Consider the following 19,956-nt stretch of genomic DNA (forward strand, 5'->3'; position numbering starts at 1 on the left):
TGTTGAGAGGTGAGCAACTTATACCTGCCAGAAGCAATGCCTCAGTGCCTTCCATATGTGGTGTGTTGGGAAGATTTGGGGCATCACGTGGTGGGACAGACTCTCAAACAAAGATAAGCTCTCCCAAGCCCGCATTCCCAGCATGCTCACACTTCTGTCTCAGCAACATCTATGCTGGCTTGGTCATGTCCACATGGCACACATGTCCAAGATGGCAGGATCCCCAAGGACATGATCTACAGGGAGCTGGCTTCAGGCATCAGGCCCATTGGCAGACCAACTCTACATTACAATGTCTGACAGCATTAACCTCAATATGTGGGAATCCCTTGCAGATGACTGTACTGCCTGGAGACAGGCAGCCAGGTCGTACATCCACAGCAGTGACTAAAGGAGGAATGATTACTGGGAGGAGCGCAGAGAGAAGAAATGCCATGGTGCATCTGCATCAGCATAACAGGCCGCCTTCATCTGCCCCAGCTGCAACCAAACATGTCTCTCCTGTATTGGTTTGTACAGCCACAGCAGGCACCGTAATTCTCCAATAGTTTGACTTTACTCCTGTCTTGTTTGCCAAGACAGACAGATGCCAACCGCAATGCAGAAATTGGAAAAACAAAGATTGGGGATAATGTGAAACTGAAATGGACAGATTCCAGAGAATCACAGAACTGTAGCATTGAAAAGGACCACAAGGGTCACTTAGCTCAATCCTTCCTTACCTGAGTGATTCTACATCAGGGACATTGTTTAGGGTTGCCATACGTTCAGAATTTCCTGGACATACCTGGAATACTGCTGTGGGAATCTGTGCCAAGGAGTAAATCAGCAAAATATCCAGGAAAATCCATCTGTGTGGCAAGCCATTATGGCAGTGTCGTTGTTGCTGATTTTCTTTAAAACTAGCTCAAAAAGTGTGTTCTCTCTTTTTTTGCAACATTGCCATAAAAAAGCTCAACAATTTTGGACAAAACTTTTTGAAATATGACGTTGTTAGAAATTTTAGAAATTCTAGCATTATTAGAAATTTTAAATGGCAGCTCATAACTAACTTATTGCTGCTGCCGGCAGCCCCTTCAAATCTGGCAGTGGGTATCCTGCGGGGGGGGGGGAAGCACTGAGATACCTGATCCAGGAGAGTCATTGGGGGAGAAAGTGAAAGATCTTTTTTTGTTCTTCCTCTTTCCCCCCACAATGCTATAACCAGGGATCATCCAATGAAGCAGATTGTAAGTAGATTCAGGACACACTGGGGGGGGGGACACTAGTTCATCCAAGATGTATTATTTATTTGCAGGATCTGTCGTCACAAACCGTGGCTATTGCCATTGCCTTAAAGAACCTTTGAAGCAGATTAGAGAAATTAGATAATGAGCTTTCGTGTGCATGCACATGCACACGAAAGCTCATACCAATAACAAACTTTAGTTGGTCTCTAAGGTGCTACTGGAAGGAATTTTTTTTATTTTTTATTTTGTTTCGACTATGGCAGACCAACACGGCTACCTACCTGTAACTAGAGAAATTAGCACACACACAAAAGGCATGGCCTGCCAATGGCTACTATTGGCAGTGATGGCTATATAGAGTCCTGGTGCTGAGAGGCCAGCGTACCCATGAATACCTCTTGTTTTGGGGAAACAAGAGAGGACGGCCACTGCCTTTGTGTCTGGTTTCCTGGAGGTCTTTGACTGGCTACTGTGGAAGAAGGATGCTGGATTTGATGAGCCTTTTTGATCCAGCGGGGCTGTTCTGACACAAACTTTATTTATTTGTTCCATTTCCACCCCCACCTTTTCCTCTGAGGAGCTCATGGTGGCATATATATGGTTCTCCTCTTCCTGGTTTAATCCCTACAACAACCCTGTGAGGAGGTAGGTTAGGCTGAGAGGTGTTGCAATGTCATTTGTGGGCCTGTTGTAGATCATGGCATGTTCTGGGAAGGAAGTGTAAAGGGTGACGGAAGGGCTGAGATCACTCTCGTTCTGCAAGCAGAGAGGAGGAAATCAAGCAAGAGGTTGCTTGACGCATTGTCAGTGCTGGGAGTGATTTGCAGATAGAAAGAGAGGCAGATCTGTCATTTGTCACAAAGGTTGAAAGGAAGCACCACTTTTTCTGGGGGGAGGTTCTTCCCAGCAGTCCTAAACAGATGGTGAAGAATTTGCATACTGTAGAACCAAAATAAAGGTGGGGTCATTGGGGGGGGGAGAGAGAGAGAGAGAGAGAGAGAGAGAGAGAGAGAGAGAGAGAGAGAGGCAGGCCACTGCAGGTATCTGCTACAACAGATGTAAACAAGTAGCAGTGCATTCTCTCCAGATGAAGGTGGTGTAGATGTAAATGGGGAGATGTGGTTTTTTTTGAGTGTGGGAGCAGCCCATCAGGGAAGGGAACCAGGTGCTCAGCAAACAGGTCTCTCTGTGTGAATGCTTTATTTTTATTTTTTATTATTTTAATATAGTCTGAAACTCCCTGGGGGTTTGCTCCATTTGCCTTAGGCTGTTTTCATTTTGTGGAGCTGGGGCTCAGAACCAGGCTGCTTATGCTTATGCAGTCATCCTGCATTGTGCCAAAAACATTCTCTGATGCTGCTTGCCAGCTGCTTTCCTGCAATTCCAGGGTTTGGCTGGGGCCATGGGTGGCCTCAGCTGGGACCAAATCGAAAACAGGGCATCTCCAGGCATCCGGGCTGGACTGTGGGTTTGAGGTGAACCAAGAGTCACCTCAAACCCACAGTCAGGGCAGAAGTGCGTGTCAGAGCTGAAACAAAAGGCAGGACTGAGCAGCAAGCCAGAAATTGGGACAGAGGGATACAAGAATGTCCCAGGGCTCAGGAAACCTTCTTACAGCCTTTACTGTCTGCTAGAATCCAGTTGTCATTCAGGTTATTCCAAGCCCTGAGGGTACTACACTGTCTAGGCAGGTGCTGTAACCTGCAGTTTGGTGGCTCATCACACATAAAACAGTTACACACAGAACCAAAGTGTTTTGGTCCAAACTTGACTCCCCAGCCAGAGTTCTCCCCTGTAGTCAGTTGCTAGCACAGCTGCAGTTTGAGATGGAGAGTAGACTTTTGTGGAGGAGAAACTAAACAAGATGGCTATGCTCTGCCTCCACAGTCGGAGGCAGTAATGCTTCTGAATAACAGAAGGGGAGAGCGCTCCTGCATTCAGGCCCTGTTTGCAGGTTTCCTAAGGCATCTCATTGGCCACTGTAAGAACAGTGATGTCTGCAGGGTTGCGCTGTCAACACCGGGCAATGTTGAGCAGAAAAAAGTACGGCGCCGTGCCTCCTTGGACGCAAGATTCTGCAAGAGAAAATATCCACAGTCTGGTCATTGGCACTGAGTTACATTTCCTGGAAATCTCTGCTTCTTCCTCTCTCCTTTTTAAGACCAAGTTTCTAGCCCTCAGGACAGAAAATGTATGCGTGAAAGGGCAGGAGCAAAAAATGCCTGCCGAAAGCTCGGAAAACAAAGAGATGGCTGGATAAAATTATAAGTGGCTGGAAGCTTCAGTGCCCCAGTAGCTCTTAGCTCTTCCCCACAGCTAGCAAAACCAGCATATGTTATGCAAAATAGATAAAAATGCAGAACAAATGCATGCAAATTTGTGTCCTTTAAAAGAGATTAGGCATATCATGGACATCTTTCAGCAGCTGTTAGTCATGATGAGGTCTGGATGGAACTGACATGCTCAGAGGTAGTGTACTTGGGAATAACAACACTGCTTCTGTGCTTCCAAAGGCATCTGATGGGTCACCATGGAAAGCAGGAAGCTGGACTAGGCTGACTTCTCTTCAGATCCAGCAGGGCTTTTATAAAGTTGCATTCTCAACTACACCGGTTGCAGAATCCTCTCCTCCTCTCGTCCTGTCTCAATCCCTTGGCGCAGAATTCGAATAGATAGCAGGGCACTTAGTTAGGTGACTTCTTTCTCTGGCTGAGCCAAAAGTGGAGGCCCTCCAAAAAACAGGCTTTGTAAGGCAGAGCTGATACCATTCCTGTCTCCTGACATGCATTTCCCAGCCTCCACCGCAAGGCCGCTCTCACTCCTTCGAACCCCTTTGATGGTGTTAAGTACTAAGTGTGTGTGCATTTAATTAATCTTCTCCAATACGAGCCAGCTGTGAGCCAACCGATTTTTAATTTGGTGAACTCTGGGCTTGTTGCCCCCAAGGGTTTTTTTTAGGCTTGTTTGCTTTTTGTCATCTTCTGTTGTGTTCCGTTGGCTGCTGCATCAGATCTCCCTCTTGTTTCTTTCTGCCTGGTCCCAGTTTCACTCTGCCCTTCCAGGGCCTCATCTCATAAGAACATCAGATGAGCCCTGATCCACCAGGTCTACCTATTCCAGAATCCTCTTTCCCACAGTAGCCAATCTGATCGCTTCCAGAAGCTCAGAGAAAGGGTTGAAAGGCAACAGCCTTCCCTTACTGTTTGCTCATCTGCCCCAGTTTTAATTTATGTTTTTATTTTACCATCTGGTAGGTTGTGCATGTCAATACATGCAGGAATGGTTCTTGAAAAGCTATTATTATTTGTGAGCAATGGTCATTGTATTACATCTCTACATAGGATGGCTTTTCCGGGGTTGGGGGACACACACACACACATAAGGTGGGAAGGTTATGTGTGCACATAATAATTTGCACTCCCCACCTTGCCAGAGTTCCCCAGCATGACTTTGATCAAGTGGCTTGGACATTGCATCTCTTAAGTCATGCCAAATTGCCCTTCCATTCTCTAAGCAGCTGCATAAGAACATATGATGAGCCTCCTGGATTCTCACAGTGGCTGAGCAGATAGATGCCTGGGGAAACCTGGGGAAACCTGCAAGCTGGGTATGAGACCAACAGCACTCTGCTCACCTGCCATTCCGGGTGACTGGCATTCAGAGACACGATGCAGGATGCATGACAGTGGAGGTAGAACGTAAACATCATGGCAAGATAGAAATGATGTTTGCAGAAACCCATGAATAACTGATGGGAGCAGGGTGGGTTCCATGTTTCTGCCCACCCCCCAGAAAAGCAGGAAAATTTTTATCCCGAAGGGGCAGTGTTATGTGCATGTTTGAACTGTGTCGTAGATTCCAATCTGTGCTGTGTCCATGAAGGATCTAGATTTATTGAGGCTGTTTCACAGAGTGCAGGCTAGGGACAGAGGAGATGATTTGATTCAAATTTATTTTTATTCTTATTTTTTGAAATTTTATTTGCAATATTGATATTGCTTACATACAAAAAGGAATACAGTTATACAAATAATACAAATTACCTTAACTAACATGTACCAAAAAATGAATAATAAAAAGGAAAATACAAAAAATATAAAGTAGGGGGGGAGAGAAAAAGAGAGAGAGAGAAATATCAAAAGAAAAAGAAAAAAGAGAAGAAAAAATACTGACTTCCTTCAACTACTATACGGTTCCTATAATCTCATATATTTGGTTGTCTGTAATCATGGAGAGACAATTTGTTTACCTGTGGAGTTTTTAATCTGGACTAAGCCAATCGTAATTTGGGGAACCTACCTTCTTCATATAATTTATAAGGACGAAACTAACAGTAGACTTCCGGCGGCGGACGCCATTATGGGTGGTCGTGGGATGCTTCGGCTGCGAAGCACCCAGTTCATCCCGGGGGTTAGGAGCCCTGCAGCCGCATAGCGGGGCTCCGGTTGGGGTGCGGGAAGAGCGTCCCGCACCCTGGGCTCCCCGGCTGTGCCCGTTGTGGCTCCGAACCCTTCCCCCGCTCCCCCTGTAAAGGGGGAGTGGGGGTGAAGGGACGACGGAGCCGGGCTATAGGGGACATGCCCCAACCGGGATGTAAATGCGGCGACAAAGCCTGTGATGAGCGTCTAAGTTCTACCTGTCATTAAGGAGCTGTTAAGAACCCAGAGGCTGTAAGTAATTGATTGACTCTTTGTTTTCCTGGAACGATCTGGGGGAAAGAAGAAAGGCAGCCTGCCTCCCTCCCTTCGAGTGGTGAAAGAAATTAACTCTTTAAGTGACTGCTGCTACAACAATCAATTGAAAGTATTTGGAATTTGAAAACTGAGTCTGTTGAGATCTCCCTTTGGGGGTTAACTGGGGAAAAAATATCTCCGTTTGAAGTTTTGGTCTTTATACTCCGGCTTCGGAGAAATGGCGGCGACTTGGTTTGTCGTGGGAAAAAATTGAAACAAAGGAAGGAAGAGACAGGAACTGAAATCTGATACTCACCCTCTCTCTCAAAATGCTGGACTTTGCGCTCGCGCTGGTATCGAACTCTTATTTAAAGGATGAGGAAATGCTCACTGTCTTGCAGATGGAATTGCTTAATCGGAAACTACAAGTCTTGAGTGGAATTATTCATAAAAAGGATTCACTTTCCACAGAGGAGGCTTTTCAAAAGTTCTACACAATGGAATCAAGCCTTGGCAAAGAGCTGGGAGGGGCGCTTGGAGGATGGTCTGAAATGGCTGGGCAAATCCGGGAAAAGGAACCTGAAATGGGAAAATTTACAATATCCAGACTCCGAGGTGGCAGCTCGGGGGCAAGGGACATGGAATTAAGATTTTTACAAGAAGAAGGAGAAAAAGGAACGGAGGAGCCCAGAATGGAGATGAGGAACGCCCTGAGGCTCGATGCTGGGTTTGTTGTGGATGCTGCCTGGATCTGTGGACACTCAGAGGAAGACAATTGGAGATTTGGCTTTGGAGAAAGACAGAAAAAGACAATGGATAGAGGGGGAGTGGGTTGAAATATTAAATGTATAATCTAAATGGTCTGCCATGGTATCCGAAATCGGAGTGTGAAGTCTGTTAATTACAAGTTTACTTTAAATAAGTAAGGTGATATTGAATTTTAAGTTAAAAGCAGCATGATAAAGGACAGAAGAAATAAGTTTAGCTACAAGAATATTTGGTTATGATTTAGGTTATAATGCAAAGACTGAGATAAGTATGTTTTCTTTTTTTTAAGTAAAGTTAAATCTTTTTATAGAGAAAAGTTGTTAAGGAAATAGTATATTGAATTAAAACCGAAGGTGAAAAGGCGGGGGAAGTCAAACGTCAAGATTCAGAACTAGAAATTTTTTTTTGTAAGGTATATAAATAAGAAGAAGAATCCTGACTTTATGTGTATTTGTATTTGTTTTTGTATTTGTAGGTGTGGGGTTGGGTTTGTGTTTTATTATGAAAATGCTAATAAAATTTTGTTAAAAAAAGAAGAAGAAACTAACAGTAATAGTAAGAAATCAAGCAAGTGAAAAAATCAGGAGAGGTTTGATTCAAATTTAAAGGGGAACTTCCCTCATCCGCACTTTCCAAAAGCAGTATGCAAAACGAAACACAGCCATCTTTCAAAACTTATACTTCTCTGAGTTTTGCGATGCTGTTCTCCAGCATCCCCGTTTCCCAGGGACAGTCCCCAGATTTACAAATCAGTCCCTTGACAAAATCCTATCATTCCTACTGAAGTTGAAAAGTGTCCCCAGATTCATTGAAAAAAAATCTGGTAACCTTAGCCTAGCGATATGTACAAAAATGCCTATAGTAAGGTAAAGTGTGCAGAAAAATCCATATAAGTCGTTGAAATTATATGGAGGGGGGATACAAAAAATGTGTCTATTAGGAAAAATTGTATAAAAGCATATGTATATTTGGAGCAATTTGCACTAAAACACTGATGGATTTTCAAGACAAATGGTTGTAGTTTTTTAAAAAAAAAATGAAATCTGACGCAGAAATGTGGAGAACTGAATTTTAGACTGCTGTTGGCATTCGTCTATCTTGGGAGACAATGGAAGAGTGCATCTTCAGTTGGAGAGTTACAGCACCTGCTATAGACTGATACAGGAAGTGCATGTTCTATATTTCAGGTGGGACAGATGAAGTCGTCTTGGTTTTGCTGCTACAGTGAAAAATTCAGAGAAACCGAAATTTACCGAGTCACACATCCTTAGCCCTGGGTAAAGATAGTTTGAGGGCCTACCAGTTGCCAAACCAGCCTTATCTACTTCTTTGTTATTAATCTGCAGCTGAACCAGCATATCAGATATTTGCTGGATGCTAAAAATCTTGCTCACTTGCTCTGCCTGGTCAGTTCCCATATGTGGGCATAAGACTGAATTTCCCATTGACCCAAAAGTGGGATTTTTTTTAATGGCATGTGATTTGCCTGGCTAGCATGAGTTATCTCAATATATATTTCCTCCCCTCTGTCAACAAACCCCTTTCCCCAAAAGTGTTTGCTTTCTGCTTGAATTTCTGCATGAATTTCTGGAATGTGCAAGCTGATCAGAAGTGCATCTTCTTCTCTGTTTTATCTTGGCATTTTGAATGAGAATTGGGATAAGAAGCACCAGGCTGCTGGATCAGCCCTAGCAATTTGTATAAAAATGCATAAAGTAAATCTAAAGGGACCCCTGACCATTAGGTCCAGTCGTGGCCGACTCTGGAGTTGCGGCGCTCATCTCACTTTATTGGCTGAGGGAGCCAGCATACAGCTTCCGGGTCATGTGGCCAGCATGACTAAGCTGCTTCTGGCGAAGCAGAGCAGCACACGGAAACGCCGTTTACCTTCCCGCTGGAGCGGTACCTATTTATCTACTTGCACCATGATGTGCTTTTGAACTGCTAGGTGGGCAGGAGCTGGGACTGAGCAACGGGAGGTCATCCCATCACGGGGATTCGAACCGCCAACCTTCAGATCAGCAAACCCTAGGCTCTGTGGTTTAACCCACTGTGCCACCCGCATCCCACAAAAATGCATACACTAGGGTAAAATGTGCACAAAATTGCATATAAGTCATGAAAAGAACATGCAAAACGAATTCTATTAAGGGGAAATACCTGACCAAAAATGTGTATATTAGGGGAAATCTACTCCAGCATCCTGCTCTCAAAGTGGCTAACAAGATACCTCTCCTGGGAAGCCCACGAGCGAGAGGTGAGCCCAAAAGCCCTATCCCCACTTGCGATGCCCAGCAACCGACATTCAGAGGCATGCAGCCTCTGAAGTAGCAAGGAGGGGGTGCTGAGTGCGCAGGAGAATGGGTGCCGTGTGGCCCAGATCCCACAAGTGGAGTGTGGGAGCTCTCCAGCAAACGGCCTAAGGGTGCAGGGTGGAGGGAGGCCGCAAAATAGCCGTTGCCATTTCCAAGAACTTTTTGGGAGAATTTCATCAGGCCTCGAGACATTAGGCAAGAGGAGCCGGCCTCCTGTTTATGAGAAGGACTTGTAAGTGAGATGTTCGAGTTGGTTTGACAGGGCCAGAGGCATCTGACTATCTCGGCCCGCATCTCTGTCCCTCCCACCGGAGCCCTGCTGATGTGCTGTTATTCATTCAGCTCGTTCCTCGTGGGGCTCAGCCTCAGCACTGCTGGCAGTGCTGTGTCTGCAGGATGTCTTCATGAAGCAGCTTTGTGCCAAAAGTTTATATAGATCAGTTACAAAACAGAGGGTTGTTTTTTCTTCTTCTCGTATTCATTATTAGACGTAATCGTCCTCCTATTCTTTCCTTTGCCCTTATAGGTAAGGGAAAAGCTGGAGCGAGTAATTACAGGCAGGTTGGGAGATGTTCCTTCTTCATCACTCTCCTGTCTTGTGAAATGTTTATGAAACACCTTCTCCAAACGGGTTATGCAAGTGAGCTTTGATCATTTTCCATCGCCCACCATTTGTTGTTCAAGTTTTGTTTTGTTTTGTTTTTGTTTAGTTGGTGGTTTTTTTTCTCATCAGCCTTGAAACGAGATACCCATCGATCATGTTTCAGGGTGACCTCGGAAACTGGATTAGGCTTCTGCAGTGCAACCAAACATGTGATCTGCTGTTGCCCGTTCATTTCCCACAAAGGCCATGTCACCTGTTGGGTTATAGATCCCAAAGTCAGATCTTTTAACAGGTGCTTTTGGGTCTGAGTACATGCAGGAGAATAATATTGGGGGTGAAACTGACAAACAGGCAGCGCTGCTTTCAGATGCAGATGGTGGATTCCAGATTTGAATCCACACCAAAAAAGAGCTCCCTGCAAGCAGAAATCCAGCACAACGAAAAGAATAGCTGTGAATCCCTGCATTGAAGGGGGTCGGATGAGATTAGCCTTTGGGTCCCTTTCAACTGTACAGTTCTATGCTTCTGTGATTCTAGGTTTTATCCCAGCAGCATACTCATTGTGCTGATTTTCTACAGGCAATGAGTTTTTGTCACCCGAAAATATGCACTGTGAAGCATTACAAGCCCATTCTGCCAATTTGCTGCATTTGTTTCTTAGGTTTGTGTTCCTCCGTTCCTCAAAGGACTGCAACTAGCTCTTCTCTCTCCTCAATTTTTTTCCTTTGTAACAACCCTGTGAGGTAGGTTAGGCTGAGAGACAGTGACTCACCCAGTTAGCTTCGCAGCTGTGGGGAGTGATTTTGAGCCCGGTTCTTCCAAGTACTGGTCTAACTGCTGTACCTCTGTACTTAGAAACAGGATGAGGGGGCTAGAAAGGAGGAGCACATTTTTTGGATGCTCCTTTATATAAAAATCTTCCTCCAAGTAAAAACAAAACAATGCAAGTCTAAGGCAGTATTGTTATGAATTTGTGGGGTGCCTGGACTCCCCCTTCTAATTTCTGGATGCCAGACACTATGGTACAATACAGGCCAAACCGGTCTTCCCATGTCCAAATCAGCCTAAATGGCCGAGTCCTTTAAGCAAACAAAGACAGGACGGAAGCCACCAACAAAGCAAAGGATGCAGAGCCCTGTCCTGAGCTGAGAGATAGCTAGCAGGAGACAAAAGATAGAATTTCAGGAGGGAGGGGCAGAACTGGAGTGGGTGGTGATGCAAGTTGAAGGAGAGTTGGTTGCATCTGGCAAGTTGTTTGCAGGATGGAAAAAGGAGGGCCAGAGCACCATGGAGGCTGGCAGTGTTGCATCCAACATTGCAGCCATGAAAGAGACAGAACCCTCTTTGAGTACAATGCCCTGAACTCCTCCAGAGTTAAGCTTAGATTGTATTTGTGTGTAAATAAACCATATATCATAAAGACACCACAGTCTCTGCTGTGCTTCATTTCCAAAGGAAAACATGAATCCTGTAAGCCCTGGTATCTCTCACACAGCTGTACTCTGTGTTTCTGATCTGCCACTCAGTAAGACCAACTTGTTAAAACCCATCTGGCTTTGGAAAAATGTTTGCCTCCTGCACCTGCACATATCGCTTCCTTTTAAATGATTTATAGATCTGCATGTCTCCAGTTTGTCGGTGGGGGTGAATCTATTGACTGCAAAGGTGGGATACTCTTTTTATAAAGTTATCCTTTTAAAGTTGTGTTGCATATTGATTTGCAACCATCCATCAGCACTAAGGACTCCAGTCCTGACAATGTTCTCCAGACTGAATGGAGGTGTCTAGTTAAAAAGCGAAAATGACAGAAAAAAGCAATCACTGTAAAGGCCTACCAAAGGGGTTTTTAACCAGTGTGCCATGGGACCCTGGGGTGCCTTGAATGATGGTGAGGGGTGCTGTGAGCAACACTGGCCTCTGTCCCTCTTTCCTTCCCTCCCTGCTCTGATGCTTCCCAAGGTAAGGTGCTGGCCTCACGTTCACCTTTGGCCAGTCTCCGTTGGGCCACTAAGGCTGGGGGCATCCTCTTCCCAGGCCCCTGTGGAGCAATGTGAGGAGGTACCTCTCTTTGGGGCGGGGGGGCGGGGGGGTACAGCTCAGAGACCGTTTGGCAGGATTCCCAAGGAGAGGAGGCTGAGGGAACACTCCACAAGGGAGGGTGTTCAAAAAAGGGTGAGAGGCTGCCAGCTCTGCAGGCAGGGGGTGAAATCACTGGGCTCCTGAGCCACACAGGGGTGCCATGGAAAGAATGCAGTTGGTCAAGGAGCCAGGGACTCAAAAAGGTTGAAAACCTATGGCCTACCAGAATATATAGGCAGGAGGCAGCTTAGCAAATGACCAGAGGTAATCTTGAATGCACCTCATTATATGGTAATGCCAGGCTCTGGCAAGATTGTAAGTGGGTGGGTGGGGGGTGGATTCTGAAATCTGAAAATATCTTACTGCTTCATCCTTTTTCATTTCTGAGAGCTTCTTTTTAAGAAACAGCTTAGCCCAAGGTAACCGGCAGAACACATCCTATCAGTTTACAGAATCTGAGATGAGGGGTTATCCAGTGCAATGAAACAAGAAAGGGAAAAAATTAACAACAATTAACACCCAAGTCAAAGATTCCCAAACAGATTAGCCGACATCAAGCAACTGTAAAAGTTTTTTTTATGGAAAGGGAAATGAAAAGAGAGGCAATTAGCTTAATAGCAACCCAAATTTCCATAATATTTTCTGTGGTTAATAAGCACAGCTCGAGTGATGAGCTTGCAAAGTGCAAATTTTGCTTTCCTATGCGGATAACAAACTCCTGTAAATGCTTCTGGCTTAGTTGACTTAAAACCAACCCCTCTGAGATGGTTCAATTTAAAAACACGAGCCAAAGTATTGCTACACGCCAAGCAAATATTATTAAAACCACAACTCTGTAACTTACGCAATGGACCTTTCCTCCGTTCATGCACCTCACTGCCCCTTCCCAAATATCCCCATCTGTGTTGGGGGTGCAGAGCAGGAAGAGGTGATGGGGGGTGGTGGGATGTTCCCTTGTGCAAGTGTAAATTCTTACACTCAGCACTGCATTGAATACATTCAGATGTTAAAGGCAACAGAGCCGAAGCAGTGGCCCTGTTAGCAACTTGCAGAAAATACTGGCTCGTGAGATTGGCACTGTAGGAAAAAGTACCTTCTCCTGTTCCTGTTCACCTTGGTTTATTCGACTTTGGTGTTAAGTCAGACAAAGCCCCAGGAAGCTTAACAAGATCTGGAGCTTTGTTTCAGTAATCTGCATATGGATTTTCTTCTAGATCTGCATAGGCAACTTGAATATTGAGAAGGAGTGGTGAGATCAGCTCTGGATCCAGCCTTTTGTGGTTTGGTTGCATTTCTCATTGATACAGTAATAACTGGCAGCTATCCAGCTAACCTCTAGAAACCAGCAGCAACTAGGAATGGGTGGTGGTTTTTCAATCATGTTTGCATTTTAAAAAGAAATTACCTAATTCTCAAATGTTGTACGCAAACTGAAACACAGCTATCCTCCAAAATCCACACTTTTCCAAAAATTGCAATGCAATTCTCCAACCAATGGGTACGGGAAAAAATGCACATTAGGGGAAATGATGCATTAAAAGAGCATATGTTGGCGGAAATCGTGTATGGAAAATGCATTCTAGTTGGAGAAATTTTGGCATTGCAACAAAACTGCATGTCGATAGGCGTTTTTAGCACTAAAATACAGAGAACTTTTCATGATTATAAAATCAAAAAACCTCAGAATGCTGCAGGAATGCGGAGATCTGAAATCAACTGTTGGGAAAATAAGAAGCTGAAACTGACAGGATCTGTCCATCCCTTAGTGCAGCTGAGGATCTGTTTCTCAGGTTGGTGGGCTCTTTTTCGCTATTTTAAGCCTGCCAGTTTATCGTGAAAATTCTGAGAACAAGGGAGGGTGATGCTAAGCTGAAAAGAAATGAAACAGACCAAACTGGCAACCAGATTGCAATACCAACCCTACCTCATGTTCTCATGATGTTCATAGCTAGGTTGCAAGGGACACACCCCTTTTGGCTTGGACCGCTTCCAAACACTTCTGTTTTGGCAGCCGCTAAAAAATTGATCTCAGTTTGGAAATAACTTGCGTTTCTTCTGCACCCGGCGCCGACTGGGACCGTCCTGCTCATGGGCAACCGAGGGTATCATTCCAGTAGCCGACATACTTCTCCCTACACCTGGTGACTGGTTTGGATTTGCCCCGGAGAGTTGGCTTTAGATAAGAACACATGAAACCTTGGGTGTTCTTTTGGATCTTCAGGAGCGGTGGCTACGAAGGAGGGGCTGACATGCTTTTCTGAGTTTGGTTTCGCCCTCAGAAGGGACAAAGGGGTGAAAGGTATATAACCTTTTTGCTTTTCCTTAGACTGCTGGGGGATCCTAATTGTCATTTGAAACAAGGTCCAGATTGTTGGTGACTAGGGGAAGAGGGTGGTGGACAAAGGATCATGACTTATCCTTTGAAATGCCACAACAACAGGGCAGAAGGGGTTTGCAATGGCACCCTTGCTTTGACTGCAGAATAAGCGGGAAATATTCTCAGTCTTGTGGGTTGGTGGTATAGTTCTCTCTGAAGACTCTCACACCCACTGTAAAAAGGAGAGGTGACTTGGTGCACTTTCCCTTTCTGTGTTTTATAATCTTTTACCCTTGGGCATTAAGATGCTTTTTTAAAAAAATAAATTCATGTATCTTCTTTTGCAAATAAAAAAATGTATTAATTAGGAGGAACTTGCACCCAAAAGCTGGTGAATTCTTCCCTTTAAAAAAAATAATCACAAATTTCTGCAATATGCAGAGAACTAAATTGAAAATGAGAAAGTGAGAGTAGCAAAACTGACAGAGCCTTTCATCCCTAGGTGGGAATCAGCAAAAAATAGATGCCTATCTTGTACAAGCAAAAGTCTCTTCTGCTTCTACCAAGCCCGACATTTCCACCTGTTCCGAGGTGGCTATCAAAGATTTAAAACAATACAAGACGGGAAAGCATAGTTACATATGTATTTTTTTCACGTAAAAGGTGATATCTAGAGGCTCTTTCCAGGGTTTTTCATCCTCAACGTTCCTTTGTGGCTCTGAACTAACTTTACAGAGAACAGGGTAATTTTGCTTCTTTTCTTTATGTGTCAATTAACTGAAGCCTGTCAAATGTTTCAAGGACAGCATGTAACTGTCTTTATTACGTACAATATTGAATTGTAGGTGCATTTGATGTCTCTGGTTTTACAGTTGCTATGACCTTTGACAAATCGGCTCCTTGCTTAGTAAGACAGATGCACAGGCTGCAGGATGGTGGTAGGTTGTCCTTGATGTATCAACATGGAAAGAAAGTGTTGATAAAACAGAAAGCGAGAAGTAAAAGGAAATAGGACAACAAGTGGGAAAGTGTTAATTTATTTCCTAGCCAAATGCTGTATTTTGTTCACGCAGCCAGAGGGATCATTTTAGTCGTGTTTAACAGCAATCATTATCTGCTCTCTCTTACGCTCATCCAATTTGCTAATTCCTACTTACTTACTTTCTGCCTCTTTCATTCTTTCCCTTCTATTCGTTTTGGCCAAAAGTTTGTAACTTGACAAGAGCTTAAATGGAATACATTGCCTGACACCACAGGGAAAGTTTCTACAAACTATAATCTGCCTTTTCAGATGAAAACTTAAACTACTTTCAAATTTGGCTCTAGATCGGAACATTGTTTACCTGGAGAAATCATGCATTAGAGGAGCCCAAAATATTCTCAAGAGGTTGAACGCATCTCATTTTAATCCGATTGTAGCCAACAATGTTTGCAGTGTGCCTAATGTAAATATATTAACTCACCAAGCAATCCAAACCCTTCATGATTTATTTCATTCCTATTTGTCGGGAGTGTATGCACACTAAAATAAAATCCTTTTACAACCTGGGTGGCTTTTTAAAAGGGTGTTAGACAACTTTCAGGAGCATGATTTTATTAATAGCTGACAGCTAAATGGAACCTCCATGTTCGTATGAAATCTGCCTCTGAAGACCAGCTGCTGGGGGCAATAAGAGATAATAAGCATGCGTTTTCCACTGGTGGCTAAGGAAAAAAATATAATGATTAAATGATGGACCTTCAGTAAAACCCACCGTTTCCTTTTCTTCGTTCTACTTACTAAAACCACCACATTGCTAATTTATTGGATGTTTTAAGTTTCCCTTCTATAAAATGTCCAAGATACTAACAACATGACTTGCATGAGACTGTGAAAATTCAGGAAATAGTAAGACAACAAATGTTTGACTTTCGAGTTGATCCATTTGTTCTTCCTGTTGCCTTCCCTTTGTTCAGTTCACTCAGAATATGCTATTCTTGCCTTAACTGTTCTATGGTGGGGGGAAATCCAGGCTTTTTGAAAAACAAAAGTGGTGAATGTGGGAAGGAATGATGGGCTCAGGGCACATTTTTAAAGTCCCCCCCCCACCAAAAAAATTGTAGCAATCACAAGTGGACAAAAGCAAACAGCGGGGTTGGGGTGCTGATCTGCGGCTTGTGAAACTGTTTTGTTTTGTGTTTAATTTTTAATTTTTTGCTTTGGGCAAACCTTTTGCGGTTCCAGTTTCACTCTGTTCTCTTGCCAGGTGAGTAAACGATGATTAGTCACTATAATCATCAAAGACTAAGGGCAACCAGGTAGGATGCCTGGGCTCTGATGTTCGTTGTGCAAATCCTCTGAGAAATACCTTATGGGGTGTTTCTTTCCTTTCCTGCTCTAAGCCTCCATCCAAAGCCTGACAACTCCCAGTTACTGCTACTGGGAACTCTCCTGTTTATGTTTGGGCCTTTTCCCTTTTCTTCATCACCTTGATACCGCTTTGATACCAGTTTGTCTCATTCAGTGTCGTCCACACCGGCAGGCAGCAGTTCTCCAGGGTTTTAGACAGGAGACCCTTCCAGACCTGCCTGGAGATGCTGGGTATCGAACTCAGGACCTTCTGCATGCAAAGCAGATGCTTTGCCACTGAGCTATGGCCCTTCCAAGTGCATGTCGCTGTGTCATTTGTGTGGCACTGGCACATTCCCTCCAACATTTCTCTGATGAAAATAGGGACGTCCTATTCCATAATAATAATACCCCACTCATCTAACTGGGTTGCCCCAGCCACTCTGGGTGACTTCCAACATAAAGAAAAGCATCATAAAACATTAAATATTTAAAAACTTCCCTATACAAGGCTGCCTTCAGATGCCTTCTTGAGGTTGTAGTTAGTTATCTCCTTGGCTTGGGGGTTGCATAGCTCGATAACCTCCAAAATTTCTCCGATGATAATAGGGATATCCTAAGGGAAAGTGGGACATTCCGGGATTAAATCAGAAACTGAGACAGCTTCTGTAAACTTGGAACTGTCCCTGGACAATGGGGGCACTTGGAGGGACTGAGCATATGCCAGCTTCCAGCTGTAACTTGCTTGAACTATCTAAACTGGAGAAGGAAGGGGCAGGAAGAAAGCAAAGCCTGAGAGCAGGTGAAACGTTTTACCAAATAGTTACTAAAAGAGAAAGAATCAGTGAGGGATGATTTGGCTTCCTTTCTGCCAATCATGCCCCCCACGTTCAAGTAACTTATAGTAACTGTTGTTTTATTCCCAACAATGCCAACCAAGTTCAGTTTGGCTTACCTTTGGCACTCAAACAATACGGTACATCTAGAGATTGTAAGTAATGCGAAGGAGATTATGCGTTGAAATATTTTAGTTGATATTTTAGAATGTAAAATGCTGTTTTTATTTATTGATTTGTTTTATCTTGTGGGCTTATAGCCGAATAAAGTATTATCTATCTGGCAGTCAAACACTTGGGTGTTTTTTTGGCACATTTTCAAAAGGGCCAACTAAGTTACAGATCCTTCCTCACCCAAAATGCACTTCTGGGAGCAGAGCTCTCTTTGTCAGCGACATTGATTGAAAAGCTCATCATGGTGTGTGCCAGCCCATTCACGTGCAGGGTCCCTCTGCCAGTTGGCACAGCGGGTCAGCCTTGTGGCCTTGCCAGGCTGTTTCTGGGAAGAGGGCCCTAAGGCTAGAGCAGGTTGCCGGGGGGTGGGGGTGGGAATCGACACAGAACAGCCCGGATGAAAATAACTGCCATAGACTGGTTGCAGGCTTACAGATATTAAGGCTGCAATTCCACGCAACGTGACTTGGGAGCGACAAAGAGTCTTGCACAGCGCCTGAAATACTAACAGGTTTCTCACTGCATTATGAATACTGGGCACAGATCTGGTTGCCTCCTCTGCTAAAAAAAGAGAGGATATTGTAGAGTTGGGAAAGGGTCAGAAAGGGGCGACTGAAATCATCGAGCAGGTGGAACAATCCCCCACGAGGAAAAGTATTTGAGGCTTTATAAATTAGAGAAAAGGCGACTAACATGTGACATGATAGAAGTTTATAAAATTATCTGAGAAAGTGGGTAGAGAGGGCGGAATCCCCTGTCTCATAACACTTGGAACTTGCTTACATCCGATGAAGCTGAATGTTGGGAAATTCAAGACAGATAAAATGATAGAATCAAGGAGTTGGAAGGGTGTCCCCAAGGTTCACCTGGTCCAACCCCCTGCAATGCAAGAATCTCAGCTGAAGCATCCATGACAGGTGGCCATCAAGCCAAAAGAAAGTACCGTATTTTTTCCGTGCATAAGATGAGGATTTTCTGTTTTAAAATTATGTTTAAAATCGGGGGTCATCTTATACACGGATAATGCAGTGTGGGGACGGGCAATTGGTTGCTGCCACAAGCAGGAGATTGTCATTGGTAATCGGGCGGGTGATTGGTTGCTGCGGCAAGGGCTGTTCTCGATTGGCTGCCGCTGCAACGGGTGATTGGCGGGTGCTGGTTGCAACCAGGCAGACAATTGTCGGCTTCGGTGACGCATGATATTGTCCGTGTTTGTCTGGGCAATCCTCCCCCCCAAAAAAAGCTTAACAACTCTTGGCAATCTCCCCCCATTTTCTTAATTTGGAGTCCCCCAAAATAGGGGAGCATCTTATACACGGGGGTGTTTTATACACAGAAAAATACAGTAATTCTTCACACAGCTCATATGACCACCAACTTGGATGATTTTAATAGTAGACTGGACAAAATCATGGAGGAAAGGTCTATCTATGGCTGCCAGTCCCGGTGGCTGTGCTCTTCCTCCACATTCGGAGGGGGAAATGCTTCTCAATACCAGCTGCTGGAAGCCACAGGAGGTGAGAGGGACCTTGTGCACAGGTGCTGCTTTTGGGTTTCCCCCAAGCATCTGGGTGGCCACTGTGAGAAAAGGATGCTGGACTAGATAGGCCATTGGCCTGATCCAGCAGACTCCTCTTAGGTCCTTGTGTTCCTATTGTGGTGTCAGCTTTCCTTGCTGTAACTTGCTTTTTTCATTCAGTATCTACCGTACTTTCTCGGTGTCTTTCAATGCCATTGACCATGGTATCCTTCTGGAGTGGCCGTCTGAGTTAGGGGTGGGTGGCATGTCTTTGCAATGGTTCTGGTCCTACTTCGATGGTCATTTCCAGAGGGTGATGCCTGGGGAGTGCTCATAAACACACACACACACACAGAGAGAGAGAGAGAGAGAGAGAGAGAGAGAGAGAGAGAGAGAGAGTATATATGTTGTCACGAGACAATAAAAACAACAAACTCATCTACAAGGGATAAAGAAAAGAAAGAAACTAAAGAAAGATGAGACAGAAGAAGAAACTGCAAAATCCTCTCTCTCCACTATATCTCAACTTTCATCCCCTACAGAAGAAGGTGTGCCCTCCCAGCTCTCACCTGGGCTCACCCTTCTCTTCTCACCCACTGAGATCTCCCCTTACCTGCCTCCCACATGGGGTCCTCAAACTGTCCTTCCACTTGGGGAGTGCCCTTCGGCCCTGCGGAGTCTTCAACGTGGGGTTCCTCAGAGTTCAGTTTTAACCTCTGTGCCGTTTAACATCTACCATTGAGTGGGCTTATCTGGAGTTTTGGGGTACGTTGCCAGCAATATGCTGATGACACACAGCTCTACTTCTCCCTTACAAGTGTGGGGGTGGATGTGCTGGGCCATGGTCTTGCCTTTGTAGTGGACTGGATAAGAGCCAACAAACTGAAGCTCAATCCAAATAAGGCTGAGGCACTGCTACTGGGTGGTTCCCTAGACTGGATGGATGAGAGGTTGCCTGTTCTTGATGGGGTTAGAATACCTCTTAAGGAGCAGGTACCTAGCTTTGGGGTACTTCTGGATCCTTTGCTGTTGCTTGAGACTTAGGTGGCCTTGGTGGCATGGAGTGTCTTCCATCAGCTTCGGCTGGTGGCCCAGTTGCCCCATATCTGGACA

At 44.6% G+C, this 19,956-nt stretch overlaps 1 protein-coding gene across 3 annotated transcripts in view; it reads left to right on the plus strand.

Moving 5' to 3' along the window:
• The window catches only part of POU2F3 (POU class 2 homeobox 3), an 86,119-nt gene that overhangs the window by 41,404 nt on the left and 24,759 nt on the right, over positions 1–19,956 (plus strand). The window contains exon 1 of one of the 3 annotated variants that reach the window (XM_033172377.1): positions 13,378–13,967. The exons of the other annotated variants lie outside the window; for them this stretch is intronic. The gene's annotated coding sequence lies outside the window, so the exon portion shown is untranslated. Of the gene's footprint in view, positions 1–13,377; positions 13,968–19,956 lie in introns of those variants that run through there. 3 annotated transcript variants of the gene reach the window in all.

This window comes from Lacerta agilis, chromosome 15, assembly GCF_009819535.1.
Source record: "Lacerta agilis isolate rLacAgi1 chromosome 15, rLacAgi1.pri, whole genome shotgun sequence".
In the NCBI taxonomy this organism is placed as follows: domain Eukaryota; kingdom Metazoa; phylum Chordata; class Lepidosauria; order Squamata; family Lacertidae; genus Lacerta; species Lacerta agilis.